The sequence below is a fragment of the Silene latifolia genome, chromosome 2, assembly GCF_048544455.1.
Source record: "Silene latifolia isolate original U9 population chromosome 2, ASM4854445v1, whole genome shotgun sequence".
Lineage (NCBI taxonomy): Eukaryota > Viridiplantae > Streptophyta > Magnoliopsida > Caryophyllales > Caryophyllaceae > Silene > Silene latifolia.
This window is the reverse complement of record NC_133527.1, coordinates 35,150,420-35,160,558: the sequence shown is the minus strand read 5'-3', so window position 1 is coordinate 35,160,558 and position 10,139 is coordinate 35,150,420. Positions and strand designations below refer to the sequence as shown.

At 42.6% G+C, this 10,139-nt stretch overlaps 2 long non-coding RNA genes across 2 annotated transcripts; both read right to left on the bottom strand.

The window, feature by feature from the left end:
• LOC141629217 (uncharacterized) lies at nt 1-745 on the bottom strand. Its single transcript, XR_012537247.1, has 2 exons — nt 676-745; nt 1-204 (listed from the first exon to the last, which is right to left on the bottom strand). It is a non-coding gene; the product is annotated as an uncharacterized LOC141629217 (long non-coding RNA).
• Nucleotides 746-6,933: 6,188 nt separating this feature from the next.
• Nucleotides 6,934-7,674, bottom strand: LOC141629213 (uncharacterized). Its single transcript, XR_012537244.1, has 2 exons — nt 7,607-7,674; nt 6,934-7,137 (listed from the first exon to the last, which is right to left on the bottom strand). It is a non-coding gene; the product is annotated as an uncharacterized LOC141629213 (long non-coding RNA).
• Nucleotides 7,675-10,139: the final 2,465 nt, after the last annotated feature.

Below are 10,139 nucleotides of genomic sequence, written 5' to 3'. Positions count from 1 at the left end.
TAGACAAAACGGAAACAACATTTATTATAAATAGTTTAATGATAAATACAATCCTCGAAACCAAACTGAAAGTACAATACATTATTCCAAACTATCTGTTCTCAACTGAAATGTAAATAAAAGCTAAACTACAGCGGAAGACTCTATCGTCATGTCGTGGCCATCCCAGCTATCCCCGTACTCATCTCTATACCTGCTCAATATCTGCTCACCATCCCCGAATGGATCACCGCAGGTTTTACAAAACAACACCGGGGTCAGTACTAATCACACAATCAATATAGATAACAATAATAAGACAAACAGACAGCTGAACTGCCACACACACACACACACACCACCAACTCCCATCATCTCAATACTGACTGTCCACTGGACCAGCCCTGCCAGTGGGGGACCGCAGCCGTTCCCACCTAAGCCCCGCTCATCGTACGAGCGATAACCCTGTCCATTAATGTGCACATCCCCTTTCGTGGCGGGTTCCACGAAGGGCGAAACTAGGGCGTGAGATCACTCCCGCAAGTGACCCCACTCAGCCGAGAACGCATCTCGAGAGCCAAAGAAACCAATCACAATCACATTCACAATCACAATCATAATCATCATGTTAAACAACTAACTACAGCACATCACCAATATCCCATTATGGGACTAATACTGAGTAGGAAATCCTACCTGGAAAGCACAACACGCAGACGGTATCTACAGCTGTATCAAAACGGCTCCTCTACGAATTCTCCTCCTATCATACATAACACATAAAGACTACCAATTACTTACTACTCATAAAACCCCCAAACCCTAAATTAGGGTTTGACCAAACCTAGCAAAACATTATAAAAATTATGCTAGAAGCTTACCCTCGACGCAAGGAATCCAACGACGCGAACTACGATACAAACTGACCGTCTGAACTCCGGGAATTGTCAAGAACGCGATTAGGAAGAAGAACCAGTTGCTTTCTCTCTTAAACAGGTTTTAGGTTTTGTAAAAAGTGATTTAGAATAAAGACGAATATGTTTAAATACCTAAATCGCGTAATTAACAAAACCCGAGAAAAACCTCCGATAAACCGGACACTCGATCGAGTACCCAAGGTACTCGATCGAGTACCCCCCCTACTCGATCGAGTGCCCCAGCTACTCGATCGAGTGCCCAACAGGTCAGAAACTGTTTATCTACGCAACTTGCCCTTACTCGACAGAGTAAGGGCTACTCGATAGAGTACCCCCCAAGACATAAATACGGAGTATTACAGTCTTCCCTCCTTAAAAAGAACTTCGTCCCCGAAGTTCAAACTACCACTAAACAAAGGCACTCCCATAACATTCCCGACTCATAGTCACAACAAAACAACATAAGACATGACACTAATCCCAACTTATCCCGACAAACATACCGACGCGACGTACAAAAAGGTGCATAAAACTCTTAAAAACTGCTCGCGATCATCTCCTACCCCCCTAAAAGAAACAAGGTTACGTCCCCGTAACCACACATACCTGATCAAAAAGAAAGGGGTAACGCTCTTTCATGATATCCTCTGCCTCCCATGTAGCTTCCTCGGTCTCGTGGTTAGACCAAAGGATCTTAAGCAAAACTGTCTCACCACTCCTGGTCTTTCTAACCTTTCGGTCTAGGATCTGCTTAGGTACCTCAAGATATGATAACGACTCATCCAGCTCTAAGCTCTCTGCCTCCAACACATGTGACGGGTCACTCACATACTTCCGCAGCTGCGATACATGAAACACATTATGTACTCTCTCCAACGCAGCCGGTAAAGCCAAACGATAAGCAACTTCCCCAACTCGCTCTAAGATCTCATAAGGCCCTATAAACTTCTGACTTAGCTTGCCTTTCTTCCCAAATCTCATAACTCCGCGCATAGGAGACACTTTCAGAAGAACCTTGTCCCCAACCTGAAACTCTATATCCCGACGATGTAGATCTGCATAACTCTTTTGTCGATCCTGGGCTGCTCTCATCCGTTCCCTGATCATCTTAATCTGTTCCACCATCTCATGCACCATCTCTGGTCCTAACACCACTGCCTCAGCACTATCGTCCCAACAGATTGGACTCCTACATCTCCTCCCATACAAAGCCTCAAACGGTGCCATACCTATACTGGTGTGATAGCTGTTGTTGTAAGAAAATTCTATCAAGTCCAACCTCTACTCCCAGCTACCACCAAAATCCATCACACAAGCTCGCAACATATCCTCAAGGGTCTTGATTGTTCTCTCAGTCTGCCCATCTGTCGCAGGATGAAATGCTGTACTCATCTTCAAAGCTGTTCCCAACGATTCCTGCAACTCCTTCCAAAACCTCGATATAAACCTTGCATCTCTGTCAGACACTATGTCCTTAGGGACTCCATGTAACTTCATCACGTTCTTTCGATAGGCCATAGCCAATTGTGCCTTAGTCCATGTATCTTTCATTGGAACAAAGTGAGCTGACTTGGTCAGACGATCTACTATCACCCAAATCATATTATTACCTTGTTGACTCTTCGGCAAACCCACAATGAAATCCATGGAAATGGATTCCCACTTCCACTCAGGCACCTCCAAAGACTGAACCTTACCTTGTGGTCTTCTCTGTTCCCCTTTAACTCTCTGGCATGTCAAACAACGGGACACAAACTCAGCTGTCTCTTTCTTCATCCCAGGCCACCAAAACGTCTTCTTCAAATCTTTGTAAAGCTTGTCTCCACCCGGATGAACTGAATATGGTGTGCAATGCGCTTCTGTCATGATTGTCTTTTTCAACTCCTCATCATTAGGAACACACCATCTACCATCAAACCTCAAGCTACCATCTGTATGAATGGAAAAGCGGGACACTGTCCCTTTCTCTACCCCAGCTCTCCACTCCACTATCTTAGGATCCAAAGCTTGCTTATCCCGAATGTCATCATAAAACTCCATATGTACTGTCATATCACCCATGGCATCCCCTTTCTGCATCATATGTATCCCAAAGCTCGCTACCTCATCTCTCAGCCTCATCAAAGATAAAGTCGTACACAAGGAATGTACACTCTTCCTACTCAAAGCATCAGCTACAACGTTGGCCTTCCCTTCATGGTAGATTATTTCCATGTCATAGTCGCCAATCAACTCCATCCACCTCCTCTGTCTCATGTTCAACTCCTTCTGCGTGAAGATGTACTTGAGACTCTTGTGATCAGAAAATACCTTAAAGATTGCTCCATAAAGGTAATGTCTCCAAATCTTGAGAGCAAACACCACTGCACCCAACTCCAGATCATGAGTAGGGTAGTTCTCCTCATAAGGCTTCAACTGCCTAGAAGCATAGGCAATCACTTTACCATTCTGCATCAACACACACCCCAACCCATTCTTCGAGGCATCCGTATAAACCTCGAAATTCTCGCTCCCCTCAGGTAATGCGAGGACAGGAGCTGTGGTCAAACGCTCCTTTAATGTTTGGAACGCCGTCTCACAACTCTCATCCCAACGAAACCTGTTCTCTTTCCTCATCAACGCTGTCATCGGTCTAGCTATCTTGGAGAAATCTTTCACGAACCGTCTCGTAGTATCCACTAAACCCAAGAAACTTCTCACCTCAAAGAACATTCTTTGGTGCTTCCCACTTTGTCACTGCCTCTATCTTCGCCGGATCCACAACTACCCCATCTTTAGAGATTACATGCCCCAGAAAAGCAACTTTCTCCAACCAAAACTCACACTTGGACAACTTAGCATACAACTCATGATCCCTCAAAGTCTGCAACACGATCCTCAGATGCTCCTCATGCTCCTCCTTAGTCTTAGAGTAGACTAAGATATCATCGATAAATACCACACGAACTGGTCCAAGAACTGTCTGAAGATCCTATTCATCAGATCCATAAACACTGTCGGCGCATTAGACAACCCAAACGGCATCACCACACACTCATAATGGCCATACCTCGACGTGAAAGCTGTCTTCGGTATGTCCACATCTCTAATCTTCACCTGATGGTACCCCGACCTCAAATCAATCTTAGAAAAGACTGTTGCACCACTCAACTGATCAAACAGGTCATCTATCCTTGGCAAAGGATACTTGTTCTTTATCGTCACACGGTTCAGCTCTCTGTAATCTATGCACAACCTCAAACTCCCATCTTTCTTCTTCACGAAAAGAACTGGTGCTCCCCAAGGCGATACACTTGGTCTAATGTATCCCTTCTCTATCAAATCATCCAACTGCTTCCTAAGCTCCTCCATCTCCTTAGGACCCATACGGTACGGTGCCTTAGAGATTGGCCCCGTCCCTGGCTTCAACTCAACGGTGAAATCTATCTCCCTCTTCGGTGGCAACCCCGGAATCTCCTCTGGAAAAACATCTGCAAACTCTCCCACCACCGGTATCTCGTCAACTGTCGGGCTCTCTATCCGGTCATCTCTCACATGGCACAAAATCAGAGGACATCCCTTCCTCAGATACGACTTCAAGGTGACAGCTGCAATCAACTTAACTTTGGGTTTGACTAGAAACCCACGGTAAGACACACTAACACCCTTAGGGCCTCTTAGGGACACTTTCTTTTGATGACAGTCTATCTTAGCTTTATACTTTCCTAACCAATCCATCCCAACTATCACCTCAAAACCATTAAAAGGAAACTCTAGCAAGTCTACAGGGAAATCGACTTGCCCAACTATCAAGGATACATCTCTAAACAACCTCCCACACGATACAGACTCTCCCGAAGGTATGAAAACTTGTTCCCTAACAGACTCATATACTCTCAAACCCAACTGTTTTACATGACTCGAAGACACAAACGACTAAGAAGCCCCCGAATCAAACAAAACAAACGTAGGAACACCATTAACAAGAAATGTACCGGTGATAACGTGCGCATCTTCCTCAGCTGCCTTCTTGTCCATCATGAACAACTTGCCACTAGTCTTCTGCCCACCTCCTTGGACAGTACTGGCTGATGCGGTCGGCTTAGCACCCGACCCTTGATTGTTGTTGTTGTTGTTCGCCGGTGTCTTCTGATAAGAATTACCGCCGTTGCGGTTGCCTCTACTCTGGTAGCTCTGACCTCCCCGGTTTGGCCATGATCCCGCCGGTCTGTTGCTCGCGAAGCTCGCGCGAGTCTCCGGAAAGATCCCGGTGCACTCGTGCACTCATGTCTCTTGTGGCCTACGCCACCACAACCAAAGCAGTCACTCCCCAGCTATTGCTCACACTCCCACGGCCTCTCCCAAAGGAAGTTCCAAAGACTAAACCCGGACCCAGAAGAAAACCCCTTAGATTGATTGTGGTTGCCTTTCTTGAAATTAGATTGGCCACCACCCTCGCTCTCAGACTTCCTCTTCTCTCCACCCGACCTCTCCCGAGCCATCTCCACTAGCCTCTCGGCTCTCCCACCCTCTCATATGCTTCCTTTACATCGCAAGGACTCCCACGGGTAACTTATCCATAATTTTCGTGGTTAGCCCTCTCTCAAACCTCAAAGCCGATTCTCCTCACTCAAACCCATATCCTCGATATCTAGATTTCTCATTGAACTGCTGTAGTACTCGCCACGACATCTCGGCGATCATCTTAAACTTGTCGAACTCCTCTCTCAACTTACTCCTCACATGTTCTGGCACGAACTCCTTCATCACCGCCCTACGAAACTCCTCCCAAGGTATAGCAGGTAACCCCTGGTTGGTATATATCTCCTTGGCACTCACTTTCACTGAGTCCCACCACTTGCCAGCTGCCTCCCTCAGATAAAATGCAGCCTGATCCACTCTCATCTCATCAGGACAACGAACTAAATCTAGTATGTTCTCCATCTCCCTCAGCCAACTATCTAGAATATTAGGCTCCTCAACTCCCTTATACTCCTTCGGATTAAACCTCGCAATATAGAGGCTGACTTTAGCATGGTCAACCTCCTTCTCCTTACTCTTTTCCTTGTCCTCATTCACTCTCTTCAGGGTCTCAGTAAGAGCGTCCTGGTGCTCTAACATCTTGACGATGTCGTCCGTAGTCATAAGCTCAGCTCTCGCATACAAGGCATTTCTCTTGGGCGGCATCTTGAAGCTATACAAGAAAAGTAAACATAAACACACGTTCTAAACCCCAAAACACGAAAACGCGCTGCCCAGCACCTACTCGATCGAGTATCCAAACCCACTCGATCGAGTAACGGGCTACTCGATCGAGTGCCCCCATGTACTCGATCGAGTACCCAAACTCCAGAACCAAACAGACCTCCTGATCTCTAACCCACTCGATCGAGTATCTAGGCTACTCGATCGAGTGACCCCCTACTCGATCGAGTACCCCTAGTTACTCGATCGAGTGCCCCAAAATTTCGATTCTGGACTCAAAATCGTCAAAAACCTACCCGATCGAGTCAGCCTCACTCGATCAAGTACCACCCATACGTAATAGCTACCCGCATATTACGTCATATACTAACATGCTAACTTTATAAATCACATTATATCATATCAATCATGCTATTAATTGCCACGTTGTAAACATTCCATCATGCTATCATTTCATCAACAATATCTATATATATATATAACATCACTTTTCTTTTATCTCATCAACTTCCAATTCGAACATACGACCATCAACACATTCCACCACATTGTTACGCAAGTTACTAAGCACACACATGACTCAACACACACATTCCCCCATGTGACCGGTTCAAAGTTGTAGGGCGACCCCTTGCGACTTTAGGACGTCTCCCAAGCCTTTGCACTAGCTCCTACGACTTTTACCCCGGGTTCATTTTAATTGACTCCCTATGTTCATTAAGTTCATTGGTTACAGGTTTCAGGATCGTCGCTCTGATACCATTTGTAACACCCCCATACTCCAAGTGCCTTACCAGGACCACTCAGGTATGGAGACATCACCATCTCGGTCGCCCGAGGTATGATAATCAAATAGACAAAACGGAAACAACATTTATTATAAATAGTTTAATGATAAATACAATCCTCGAAACCAAACTGAAAGTACAATACATTATTCCAAACTATCTGTTCTCAACTGAAATGTAAATAAAAGCTAAACTACAGCGGAAGACTCTATCGTCATGTCGTGGCCATCCCAGCTATCCCCGTACTCATCTCTATACCTGCTCAATATCTGCTCACCATCCCCGAATGGATCACCGCAGGTTTTACAAAACAACACCGGGTCGATACTAATCACACAATCAATATAGATAACAATAATAAGACAAACAGACAAATGAACGCCACACACACACACACACACCACCAACTCCCATCATCTCAATCTTGATCGTCCACTTTGGACCGGCCTTGCCGATGGGGGACCGCAGCCGTTCCCACCTAAGCCCCGCTCATCGTACGAGCGATAACCCTGTCCATTAATGTGCACATCCCCTTTCGTGGCGGGTTCCACGAAGGGCGAAACTAGGGCGTGAGATCACTCCCGCAAGTGACCCCACTCGGTAGAACGCATCTCGAGAGCCAAAGAAACCAATCACAATCACATTCACAATCACAATCATAATCATCATGTTAAACAACTAACTACAGCACATCACCAATATCCCATTATGGGACTAATACTGAGTAGGAAATCCTACCTGGAAAGCACAACACGCAGACGGTATCTACAAAATTATCAAAACGGCTCCTCTACGAATTCTCCTCATATCATACATAACACATAAAGACTACCAATTACTTACTACTCATAAAACCCCCAAACCCTAAATTAGGGTTTGACCAAACCTAGCAAAACATTATAAAAATTATGCTAGAAGCTTACCCTCGACGCAAGGAATCCAACGACGCGAACTACGATACAAACGACCGTCGAACTCCGGAATTGTCAAGAACGCGATTAGGAAGAAGAACCAGTTGCTTTCTCTCTTAAACAGGTTTTAGGTTTTGTAAAAAGTGATTTAGAATAAAGACGAATATATTTAAATACCTAAATCGCGTAATTAACAAAACCCGAGAAAAACCCCCGATAAACCGGACACTCGATCGAGTACCCAAGGTACTCGATCGAGTACCCCCCTACTCGATCGAGTGCCCCAGCTACTCGATCGAGTGCCCAACAGGTCAGAAACTGTTTATCTACGCAACTTGCCCTTACTCGACAGAGTAAGGGCTACTCGATAGAGTACCCCCCAAGACATAAATACGGAGTATTACACTGACAGTATGTACATTTTGTATTTCGTGATATATAAGAATCTTATAAGAGATTCAAGGTATTTGTTAGACTAATTACACATATCATCCTATATTCAAATTGCTTGTATAAGTAATTACTATTCATTGGTGAGCGCCAATTCTACGTGGCACAAATCCTTCGCATTTTGGACTGTTCACAAGGTATAAGAGCATAGTTATGACCTTTTGAAATATGACCTTTTGAAATAGGACAGTGATAGGGCGTCACCCGGTGACACCGAATTTCGGCGCCACCAAAATTTAAAGAAAAAATAAAAATAAAAATTTAATTGTTAATTTTATTTTTTGCGCCAAAATTTCAAGGGTAAGTATGTAATTTTATGTCTATTTAATATCTATTCATTTAAATAAACTCTTATTAAGCTAACTTTTATTTAACATTAGCTTAATTTACATTAATCTATTTTGTGATTACGTTTCTTCATCATTGTAGTGTGTTCATTCTTCATCTACCGGGTCCTTCATTTACAAGTCAACGAAAACGAAAATTAAATACGGTCCCTCACTAGATGAACAAGGCACTATAACTATGAGCGTCAGTATATTTCGAACAACCGAACCTAATACATTATTTAATACCCAGTACCTTTCTTTTGAATCAATTAGCATTCCACCAAAAACTTTATCTAGTCTACATCACAAATTCTCATTTGTGACGGCGTTATCCGTTGCAAGCTTGCGACGGGTCGAATACATACCATATTAGATGAAAATGAACCGGGTAGAAGGTGCAAGTGGCAGACAAAAAAAAAGTGATGTGCAGGCTACTGTGTACTTCATTATTAATTTAATACCATTTTTTAAACTTTACATTATTGCATTTAATGCAATTGTCTCCCATCATCACACATCACCTCTATATTTTCCTTCCTTCCATTGTTAATCGTTTCACCTATCCATTATTTCATCTCATTTTTCAATCTTTACATCCCAAAATCTCTTAAAATCACATTTAACATTCACAAAGTGTAAAAAAAAATTACTATCAAATCAAAAACAAAAACTTATAAGAAATAAATGGTGGATGGGCTGCCCCATGTCTCTACAAGAAAAACCGTATCAAAGAAGACACCACATATGAAGAATATACTTGCATGTACGTTGCCAAGAACTTAGGGCATAATATCATTATTATTAGAATAAGACTTTCTATGGTATTAATGTTGTTAATGAGTGAAGTTTTTATTGTCATCTTATAGAGTATGGTGTTTGATTATTCTTAAGTTGAATATTGTTGTATAGGTTTGAAGTGTAGTAAATATATTTGAATCTTATGGAGTATAATTTTTGGTACTAATGTCACCTTGTTAACTAGTTGTCATCACATGTTGTTGAATATCTAATAAATGTTTATATTTTTAATTCTAATGTCACCCTGTCAACTATACTAGAGCACATTAGTTGTCGTATATCTAATATACCGGTATGTTTTCATATGTTATCGTATATCTAATGAATGTCCCTATTTTTGGTCCTAATGTCGCCCTGTCAAGTTGCGTAGTTAAATCATTGTCACATGTTCTCGTATATCTAAATAATGTCTTTAATTTTGGCCATAATGTCACCCTATTAACTTGCGTAATTAATTCAAAGTCACATGTTCTCGTATATCTGATGAATGTTTACATTTATCATGTTAATGTCTGTACTGTTGGTCCAAATGTAACCCTGTAAATTCATTAACTTGTTTATTATTTTTTAGGTTTTCAGTGTAGCATATATGTATGATTATAATGGATGTTTAATATAATGGATGTTTACAGTTTTTGTGTTAATGTATGTACTGTTAGTCCTAATGTCACCCTGTCAACTATAATGTATATTCAAGATATTTATCTATTTAATGTCGATATCACATTAATATCTGTACTTTTTCCCTAAGGTCACTCTATCAACTACAGTGCATGTTGTTAT